This window comes from Notamacropus eugenii, chromosome 3 (genome assembly GCF_028372415.1).
Source record: "Notamacropus eugenii isolate mMacEug1 chromosome 3, mMacEug1.pri_v2, whole genome shotgun sequence".
Taxonomy (NCBI): Eukaryota; Metazoa; Chordata; class Mammalia; order Diprotodontia; family Macropodidae; genus Notamacropus; species Notamacropus eugenii.
In genome coordinates, this window is record NC_092874.1 from 80,094,988 (window position 1) to 80,106,541 (window position 11,554).

Here is an 11,554-nt window from a genome sequence, read left to right on the forward strand (position 1 = left end):
GACTTTTTTGTTTCCTTCAGGTTGTATGTTTTGATCTTCCTTGTCATCAAAGTCTGAGTTTTTTCCTGTTTTTGCTCATGTCCCCAGACAATTACTTCACTTTTGAGCTCTTTATCAAGAAAGTTCTCTGCTTCAGGAGTGTGTGTGTGGGGGTGCTGTACTGTCAGTCCCTTGATACTCCCACAATCTGTGGGTTTAGAGCTCCAGAAACAGACGCTGCCATTGCCCCTGCTGCTGCTGCAGTGGCTGCTGTGGGCTTCGCCACCCCCTCTGCTGCCCTGGTTCTGGGGCTGGACCACTTTTATTCTCTCACACAGGTCTGACAGGCTTTTTCCATTGACCTTCCAATTTGTCCTTGGTGTTTTGGGATCCAGAAGTCTGGAAACCACCAGAGATTCCAGTGATTCAGTCCCCTTCAGGGCATGCTCAGGTCCCATCTGTTTCCTGGGTGGCCCATGCTGGACTACGTTCTGTTCCCAGCCTGGAGTGATAGACACTTCCCATCAACCTTACAGGATGTCTTGGGCTGGAGATTTGCTTCATACCATCGTTCTGTGGGTTTTGCAGCTCCAGAATTTGTTTAGGTATTTGCCTGGGTTTGAGGGGAGTGCTCTACTTTTACTTTGCCATCTTGATTCTAAACCCCCCAAATTTTCTTTTATCTGGAAACATGAATTTATAAGAAATATTAACTTTGCTTAACATGGCATTTTTTGAGCATAGTATTCTTGGTGATGTTAAATACTTTGCATGAGAATCTAAAAGGTTGTTTATGAAAATTAAGTGGGCTTAGAGGGAATGATATTCTCCAGAGCACCCTATTCTGAGATTTGTGATATTAGGCATGACTTAGACTATATTTTTTTTTGTATTTTTTTTTTTTTGCCAGTTACTCTTTATTTATTTATTTAACTTTTAACATTCATTTTCACAAAATTTTGGGTTCCACATTTTCTCTCCTTTTGTCCCCTCCCCCCACCCCAAAACACTGAGCGTTCTAATTGCCCCTGTCTGCCAATCTGCCCTCCCTCCCTCCCCACCCCTTCCCTTTGGAAGGCAAGCAATTCAATATAGGCCAAATCTGTGTAGTTTTGCAAATGACTTCCATAATAGTAGTGTTGTGTAAGAACTAATTATATCTCCCTCCATCCTATCCTGTCCCCCATTACTTCTGTTCTCTCTTTTGATCCTGTCCCTCCCCATGAGTGTTGACCTCCAATTGCTCCCTCCTCCCCATGCTCTCCCTTCCATCATCCCCCCACCCTGCTTATCCCCTTATCCCCCACTTTCCTGTATTGTAAGATAGGTTTTCATACCGAAATGAGTGTGCATTTTATTCCTTCCTTTAGTGGAATGTGGTGAGAGTAAACTTCATGTTTTTCTCTCACCTCCCCTCTTTATCCCTCCACTAATGAGTCTTTTGCTTGCCTCTTTTATGAGAGATATTTTGCCCCATTCCATTTCTCCCTTTCTCCTCCCAATATATTTCTCTCTCACTGCTTGATTTCATTTTTTTAAGATATGATCCCATCCTCTTCAATTCGCTCTGTGCACTCTGTCTCTATGTGTGTGTGCATGTGAGTATGCATGTGTGTGTGTGTAATCCCACCCAGTACCCAGATACTGAATAGTTTCAAGAGTTACAAATATTGTCTTTCCATGTAGGAATGTAAACAGTTCAACTTTAGTAAAGTCCCTTATGATTTCTCTTTGCTATTTACTTTTTCATGCTTCTCTTCATTCTTGTGTTTGAAAGTCAAATTTTTTTTTCAGCTCTGGTTTTTCATCAAGAATGCTTGAAAGTCCTCTATTTCATTGAAAGACCAATTTTTCCCCTGAAGTATTATACTCAGTTTTGCTGGGTAGGTGATTCTTGGTTTTAGTCCTAGTTCCTTTGACTTCTGGAATATCCTATTCCACGCCCTTCGATCCCTTAATGTGGAAGCTGCTAGATCTTGTGTTATCCTGATTGTATTTCCACAATATTTGAATTGTTTCTTTCTAGCTGCTTGCAATATTTTCTCCTTGACCTGGGAACTCTGGAATTTGGCCACAATGTTCCTAGGAGTTTCTCTTTTTGGATCTCTTTCAGGCAGTGTTCTGTGGATTCCTTGAATACTTATTTTGCCCTCTGGTTCTAGAATCTCAGGGCAGTTTTCCTTGATAATTTCATGAAAGATGATGTCTAGGCTCTTTTTTTGATCATGGCCCATAATTTTTAAATTGTCTCTCCTGGATCTATTTTCCAGGTCAGTTGTTTTTCCAATGAGATATTTCACATTATCTTCCATTTTTTCATTCTTTTGGTTTTGTTTTGTGATTTCTTGGTTTCTCATAAAGTTATTAGCCTCCATCTGTTCCATTCTAATTTTGAAAGAACTATTTTCTTCAGTGAGCTTTTGAACCTCCTTTTCCATTTGGCTAATTCTGCTTTTGAAAGCATTCTTCTCCTCATTGGCTTTTTGAACCTCTTTTGCCAATTGAGTTAGCCTATTTTTCAAGGTGTTATTTTCTTCAGCATTTTTTTGGGTCTCCTTTAGCAGGGTGTTTACTTGTTTTTCATGCTTTGCTTGCATGTCACTCAATTCTCTTCCCAGTTTTTCCTTCACCTCTCTAACTTGATTTTCAAAATCCTTTTTGAGCTCTTCCATGGCCTGAGCCCATTGAGTGGCCTGGGATACAGAAGACTTGACTTCTGTGTCATTCCCTGATGGTAAGCATTGTTCTTCCTCATCAGAAAGGAAGGGAGGAAATGCCTGTTCACCAAGAAAGTAACCTTCTATAGTCTTATTTTTTTTCCCTTTTCTGGGCATTTTCCCAGCCAGTGACTTGACTTCTGAGTGTCCTCTCCACCCCCACCTCGCCTCCAGATCGGTCCAGCCAGCACTTGGGGTCTGAGATTCAAATGTTGCTTCCCAGCCTCAGGGCTTTGGGCGGGGGCAGGGCTGCTGTTCAGTGTGAGATTAAGTTCAGGTGCTCAGGTCAGGGCAGGGCCGCCTCACGGGCTCTGTTCCCTCAGGGGGTTTATGCAGAGACTTTCAACAATGGATCCAGGGTCCTGCCTGCTTAGGAAGCCCTGGTCTGCCCCCGCCTCTGCTGCTGCCTCCCGAGGGGGCCTGAGCTATGGGGGCACCCCACTCCCCTCTCGACCCGCCAAAGAGACCCTCTCACCGACCCTTGTCCCCTGTGGGTGGAGGGACCCGCGCAGCTGCTGGAGATTCTGTCCCTGAAGCCTGCTCAGATCTGCCTTTCGCACCAAGGCAGGGCTGGGCTCTGCTCTGGGTCTGGGGCGCGAGGGACCTTTTGTGAGAGGTTTTCAGGCTCTCTGGAGCAGAAATCTTGTCCGCTCCATTCTGTGGCTTCTGCTGCTCCAGAATTCTTCGGTGGTTCTTTTCTCTACAGGTATTTTATGGGCAGTGGGTTCGGAGGTAGTGTATGTGCGTCTTTCTACTCCGCCATCTTGGCTCCACCCCCTATATTTTTTAATAAAGATGCATTGGTATATCAGAGCATAATCAACATCAGGGAATGTGAATAGTGATATTACTTGGAAAGAACTACCTGGGACAGGTAAATTCAAAGAACTCAGATCTCCATTGGAAGGCCAAGGTAACTCCTCAGTGAATAGACAGCAATACCAGGCACAGTAGCACATCTTTGACATATCAGGTAAAGGTTCCTATGCAGTGAATGAAATCTCTTGGGAGGGTCATAAATCCTATGCAACAAATTATACACTAACAGGTTCTTAGGGGAATTCAAATAAATCCTCACAACCGCTTAGCGGGTAATCTCCAGATCAGATTCCCATTTTTCTTAAGAGCAAAATAATATATAGCTTCTTATACTCTCTGCCAGTGAAATGCTATATATCAAAGATATGAATTTAGTCGAAATATTGATCTTGAGCCAAAATGAAACTAAGGGAAAGTTTAATACATTCCATGATAAAGGAAGAGAAGTGCACATAAAATGAATGTGCCACATGGATTGAAGAAAAGTGTGTGGGAAAAAACTGAGAAATCCAGAACCCTAAAGTCTTCCCTTTGCTGTATTGGGACTGAGAGAACAGTGGAGTCAAGTTGAGACCTTCATGAAGTTCTCCAACTGTATTGAAGATGTGTCCTTGCTATTAAAGGATATGGTCAGCTGTGAAGGAGAGACATCTCTTAATGCCATGTGATCATTGCAAAGGAGAAGTTCATTATACTGTTAGTGCAACAATTCAGTAGAATTGGAACTCCAGTCACTGTCAAGTGGCAGATATTGCTGCTCTGGTGAAACAATTTTGTGGAATTTGAAGGACATTCCTAGAATATATCTATATAAAGTGAAATGAGGAGCTAATCTAATATCTTCATATGATAATCTGATAATATAATACTATCATTGAATATATTTTAAACCTCCATGAATAATTCAGGGCAAAGTCTTCTTTCCTTCAATACTAGAGCTTTGAGGCATAGAAGGGGGTGCTTTGTGTGAATAGTTCATATTTTTTTGGACTACATTGTGGGATTTTCTTAACCATTCTAATGAAGATTTGAGATCTTTGAATTTCCATATCTCAGAAATATAAAAATCTTTCAAAACATGATCAATATGTCATGTTCTTTGCCATTCATTATACCTTCATATACCAATGCATCTTTATTATAAATATATTATAAATCATAGTTAGTATCACAACTTCAGTGGTTCAAAGGCTAATATCAGGGATAACTGATACTACTCAACTGATAATAAAAATACTACAACAAGTAGCTACATCCTGTGCAACCTTATGGCATACTCAGAAATCTACATATAGACTACAACTTCAGAAGGGATAATTTTGAGCAAGTTATGTATTATATATGATGGCCATACTAACCTTGTACCCATCAATGCTTGGACAAATCCTCTTTTTTATTTCTCTTTTCCTCCTTTTTTCCTCCCTTTCTTCCTCCTTCCCTCCCTTCATTCTTCTTTTCCTCTCTCCTTTCCTTCTTCTTTCCCTTTGAAAAATATGTATCTTAAAGAATTCTACACTTAAAAACATCAAAAAAAGCATTTCTCTATACATAGTAGAATAGGGAAAAGTTCATTGTACATGTATGTTCAAATCTCTCACATGTAGTTTGCCTTTTTCTTAGAACTATATAATAAATTCACCATGTTTCTTTCAAAGTCATCTTGCTCGTTTGTGATTCCTTAACTTTTTTTGCTTTCTTTAGTGTCCTTTTTTCTATTTGGCAACATTAGTGCCTCTTTTGAACTAACCTCCCAGTTTCAAAAAAAAGAAGCATAATTCTTGTGACAAATACATTTGTGCACACAAAAGCAATACACATGTAAACCATGTTTGAAAATGCCTGTTGTACATTTGAGCTTGTTACCTCTTTTTTAGGAGGTAGGTATCGTTTCATCCTAAGTACTGTTGGAATGTGGTTGGTCATTGAATTGATCAGAGTTCCTGACTTTTACAAACTTGTTTTTCTTTACCAGGTTGTTGCTGTTGAGTAAACTGTGCTTACTTCACTCTGCATCAGTTCATGGATATGTTCTTATGTTTCTCTTAAACAGGCTCTTTTATCATTTCTTATGGCTCAACAATATTCCCTTACCTTCATCTACAGCAATTTATGTGTCTTCAATCTTCATTCTTGCCCTTTCTTTACTCTCCTATACCTTTGTTTGTTCCTAGAAAAGAACAGGTGAACTCATTCATACTAATGTCTTAATGTCTGCTAAGATTTCAGTTTGGTTAGTATCTCTTCCAGCAGTGTTTCTGTGTTGTCAGAGATCAAGGATATCTCCACATTGGACAACCATGGCCTTTGCCTTATACCTTACTTATGATGCTCCATTTTTTCTCATAGTATGGTTATAAGATTTTACGGCTGGAGAGCCTAACCTCCTAATTGTACATCTGGGAAAATTGAACTTAACCCAAAGTGATTGAAAATGAGAGAGTATATATATATATGTGTACCATGTATACATGTGTGTGTTTGTGTATGTATACACACATCCATATACATATATGTATTCCACACCAACATATGTGCTCTTTTGGTGTTTATAAGCAGATGGGAATAGGTATCAGTCATTTTTGGTGGATACAAATTCAATAGTTAATATGTGGTGTACAAATTTATAGATGATGAAGCTGAAATTGTTAATACAGTGGGTAAAATAATTAACAGAAAGGAGTCAATAGGTTGTAATGATGCACTAAATTGAATAAGGTGAAACTTAATGGTAAGAAATAACAGCCCTCCGTGCCCCAACGTCAACTATACAAGTATGGAACAGAGGAGACATGGTTAGAAGCAATTAAAATGTAAACAAAACAAGATGGTTTCTTGGAGAACAAACTCAGTATGAGTTGTGTGTAGGGGTATACTGGTGCCAACTTGAACAAGCGCATGAGGGTCGGTTGCTAAACTTTCAGTGTGAGTATTTACACATTGAAAATTGACAGTTATTACTACTCAGGGCTTTATTATTTTGTTTGTTGATTGTTTACACTTGAAAAAGTGATGAAGACTATGTCAATGATGAAGATTAAACCTAAAGATCTGTCCTACATACATGCCCTTCCTCCATCATGCCCCCAGAGCTAGTTGTTAAACATTTCATAGTATACTTCTGGTAACATGACACACAGCAAGCTAGTAATTTTGTGTACAGAGGGAGGCTGAGGGTATTCTACCCTAGTAAGATTACATCTCATACACTATCTACTTCTTAGTGACACATTTTAAAAGGTATATTGATAAAATGCTGTGACTGTCTTGTGAGGACAGTTTGTAGGTATTGGTAATATTTAGCCTGGAGAAGGTATTATTACCATCTTCAAATATCCTACAAGAGGGATTAAATGAGTTTTGGCCTAAGGCAACGGCTAGGGTCAATGAATGAACATTGTAGGGTGTAATATTTTTACTCCTCATAAAGGAAAGCTTCTTAACTATTATAACTGCCCTTAAATGACACAGGTTGCCTCTGGTGTCCTGAGGTCCTCATCACTGGAGGTCTTCAAGTGGTGTTGGACAAACATGTCAGGGATGTTATAGAGTGATTTACACTCTGTAGTTTTGGACTAGATGACCTCTGAGGGCCCTTCTAGCAGTAATTCTAAGATTTCATGACTATTGGAGTTCTTATTTTTATTTTTTTTATCATTTATAGCATACTCAGTGACATTGAAATTGAATGTATTTTACCTTGCACAGCTGAGTGGGACTTATCAAACACCAGCAGCCAAATTCTTGAGTAAACCAAAGTAGCTTTTCTGAGCAGGCTATTACGTATTTATTTGGGGGATTTATAAAAATGTGGCCATCACACAGAGCCTCTAGGTACATGAATAATGTAAAAGTACAAAGCATTAAGAAACAGAAACAAATACAAGCCAGACTTATAGTTCCATTTCTCTCAACAGACAGAAACCACTTTTTGATCAATACATTGAATTACAAAGAGGAATTGCTAAAAATGCAAACGTGAATTTAATAGGACATAAAAGATTCAGTGATCAAGCAAATGTATTATTGCCTTTTCACTAAATATAATAATATAGATTAGTGTTTAGAGAATTCAGTCTACTATTTGAAAAGGTGACAAAATAATTTTCTCAGGGTAGATGGGATATCTCATGGTATCGTTACTTCTCAGTGATCCCATGGGAAAGGTATCTATACCTCTAACTTCTGACCATTTCTGTATTTCAACAGGGGGCAGATATCCAAGGTACAGAAGATAAAACTCAACCATCATTGTGACCAATTAGAAGATCTTATGCAGCATCTAGGTGGCACAGTGGGTAGAACACTGGGCCTTGAATAGTGAAGATCTGTGTTAAAATCCAGCCTCAGATACTTACTAGCTATGTGATCCTGAGCAAGTCACTTAACTTTGTTGGCCTCAGTTCCTTACTTGTAAAAATGAACTGGAGAAGGAAATGACAAACCATTCCAGTATCTTTGCTGAGAAAACCCCAACCAGTGTCATGAAGAGTCAGATACAACTGAAAAAATGACTGAGCAACAGCAGAGAAGATCTTGTAAATTAAAGTGAAGGGGTTCGAATGAGGAAATATATTGAAATTTCAGATTAGATGCCTGTGTTCTATGCTTAGGTGCATCAACAGTTTGAGAATTCAGACATCTTAACACACACTGTTGATCGAGAGTGACTGGAGGCAGCTCAGAAAGGAGAATGTTACATTTCTCTTGTTGTTGTTTAATTCTTCAGTTACGTCCAACTCTTTTTTGGCCCCAGAGACCACAGCGCATATAGCATACATTTCCCTTAGGATGCTCTTAACACTCAACAGAGAGAAATTTTGTGCAAACCTGTTCTGTACACTTGGATACTTACATCTGAAATATATTCCTTTATTTTTAATAATTCAGTTGTGCTGTCTCAATGTACTTACTTTACTACCTTAAAGAGTCATGTTTTTGTTGGTATGGATATTCCTCTAGAAGTTGGATACGGATATGGAATCAGATGACCTGAGCTCAAATCCCAGCACTGCCATTTAATACCTATACGACCTTCACCTTTCTGAGGCTTATTGGTCTTATCTGAAAATGACTGAGTTTGAGAAAATGGCTTCTTCAGTTCCTTCCATCTCTAAATCTCAGTCTTGGATCCCATGCCTCAAAAGACAGCTCCAGAGGTGATGAGTCAAAAAAATCATCTCCCTGTGAATGATCAGGTAAAGCATCCCTTGAAATTATGCAGGCTATTCCTCGGATGACAAGTTTGCAGTTTGTCATGTGGCCCATGCTTGATGCTTTCCCAGTTTGTTAGGATGTAACAGATGTTATGCTACATTGGAAATGAGTGGAGACTGTACTAAATTCAACTCAGAAAGCATTTGTTAAATGCCTTTTATATGCAAGATGCTATTCCAGGCACTAGAGGTATGAAGATAAAAGGATACAGTTCCTCCCATAATGGAGGTTACATTCTCCAGGGGAGATAATAATATGAAAATGATGAAGATGATAATGATGATGATGATGATGATGATGATGATAATGAACAGTTAAGGTTTGCAAAGAACTTTATAAATAATATCTCAGGTAAGTTAACATAAAATATTTTAATGAGGGGGCAGGATACTAAAAAACAGGAAAAAGGAAAGGCTTATTTTCCAAAGTAGCACCTGAGTTGATCCTTAAAGGAAGTTGGGGATTCTAAAGGGAGAAGGTGAGGCAAGAGCACGTTCTAGACCTGGAGCACAGTCTATGCAAAGCCACAGAGACAGGAGATGCAATGCTGAATTCAGGGTCACACTGAATAGGTCATTTTATTTTATTTTATTTTATTTTATTTATTTATTTTTTTCCATTCCGTTTTTTTATTGACAACCTAATGTTAGAGAAAGCAAGGTATGGTGGACAGAGGGCCAGTTCAAGTTGCTAAGACTATGCAGAGTAGGTGTTTGTCTACACTGGTGGAGGGGATTCCCTCAATAGGAGACCTCTACCCACCTGTTTCTGTATTATAATAATAGGTGTATCCTTCTTCACTTAAACCTTCTACCCAAAGAGGCATTGCTGCTTTCTTACTAAATTTTCCTTGGAATCCTTCAGGTTTCTCCCACTGAGATTCTCCTGTGATGGTATTATAATAGTAACGGTAACCCTCTGAAGACATGCCTTCTACCCATTTAGAAGCTCCTACTAAATCTATATTGGAAAGGTCTTTTTTCCTCTTTTTCTTTTCCTTCTTCTGACTGGATACTGAGACAGGTGGGGCAGTGCTGGTCACTTGGGGTGTGCTAGATTCTGTAACATCTGAACTGATTCCAAGCCTTTTCAAATCCTCTTGGTACGCTTTAAGGGCAGCTGCCTCCATTGCAGCAAACTCTTGACGCTTTTTCTTCTTCTTTTGCCTTTTCGAGGCTCTTCTGTTTAATCTCACTGATTCTTTTGGCCACATTTTCCTTGTGGTTCTTTCCCCGTTCATGAAATTCAACACTAGGCCTATTGTCTGCTATCCATCACTTGCAATAATCGCAGAATTTCTTTGGTTGTGATTTCCAGTAGTCGGCCATGGCGGCTTCAGTGGCTCTGGCTCCGCCCTCAGGCTCGCGGGGTGGTCGGCGCACGGGGGTCACAGGTCCCTCTGAATAGGTCATTTTAGCTGGAACTTGGAATGTGCAAAATAGGGAAAATATGAAATGGCTGCAAAGGCAGGTGGAAGGACTGGAGGACTACATGTCAGGCAGGTCAATGGGTCAATGAGGCTCTATCATATCCTAGTTGCAAAAATTAGTCCCTAAAAGTAATTGAGAGGAGGGGACAGGGTCAGATTTATATGTGGCATATTAATTTGACATCTTTGTGGAGAATGGATTCAAAAGGAAAGGAAATGGTAGCAGAGAGATCATCTAGAAAAGTGAGAGGTGATGAAGGCATGTGCTAGGGGGATAAGAAGAGGATGCATGCTAGAGATAATAATGACGTATGATCATCTAGACTTGTCAAATGATTGGAGATGGGGGGGGTTTCCAGGGGAGTGAAAATTTAAGAGTAATTCCAAAGTTATGAACTTAGTTGATGGGAAGGATGATCATACCCTTGACAGAAATAAGGAAATTAGGAGGAGATTAAATGAAAGAAGATTATGACTTGAATTTTGGACACATTGAGCTTGAGATGCCAAAGGAACATTCAAGTGAAGGGGTTCAGCAGACTGATGATAATGATATGAAAGTGGATTTGAGAGATTAATAGTAGATATATTGATTTTGCATCTGTATATGCATACAGATGATAATTTAATCTATATTATAATTTAATATTAATAATTTAAGAACACTAAGGGAGACAGTATATAGAGAGAAGAGAATGAGACCCAGGACAGAGCCTTGGGGTACACCAGTGCTGAGTGGGAGGGAGATAATAAACAAAAGGAAATTGAGAAGCAACAGACATCAGGAGGAAAAAACAGGAGAGAGCTATCCTATGGAAGCAAAGAGATAGGGAATTCAGGAAGATCCAGGAAGGGACAATGCACAACAGCATCAGAAGCTGAAAACAAATGAGATTGTATTAGGTTTTAGAAGAGACCACTTGATTTTGCTATTATGAAATAATTTGTAATCCTGAGAAAAGTAGCAAATGTCAAAAGATTGAAAAACGAGTGGAAAGTGACAAAGTGTATAGATTTTTTTTAGGTGTTTGGTTGTGAAAAGAATAAGAAAGATGAGGTGATAGCTTGAAAAGTGGTAGAAGGGTCAAACATTTTCAAGGTGGGGGCAAGTTTTGGAATGTTTGTAGACAACAGAGTAGATAAGGTGAAATTGAAATTATCAAGTGAAAAGGGATGATTGAAGGGGTAGATTTTTAGAAGAGGTGAAAGGTGATGGAATGTAGAACACAAGTAGAAGGTTTGCTTCTAGTGTGGAGAAGGAACACTGTCAAGACTAGAAAAGGAGGAGAGAATGTGGAAGGGTTTTGACATATGGAATAGGGAACAAGAAAATTCATTTACAGTGGGTAGTCTCTAATTTTTAGTAAAGTAGGAGGCAAGGTTATCTGCTGATAAG

At 39.2% G+C, this 11,554-nt stretch overlaps 1 pseudogene; it reads right to left on the reverse strand.

Moving 5' to 3' along the window:
- Positions 1-9,483: 9,483 nt before the first annotated feature.
- On the reverse strand, positions 9,484-10,121 carry LOC140531173 (WW domain-binding protein 4-like; annotated as a pseudogene).
- Between the last annotated feature and the right edge of the window lie 1,433 nt (positions 10,122-11,554).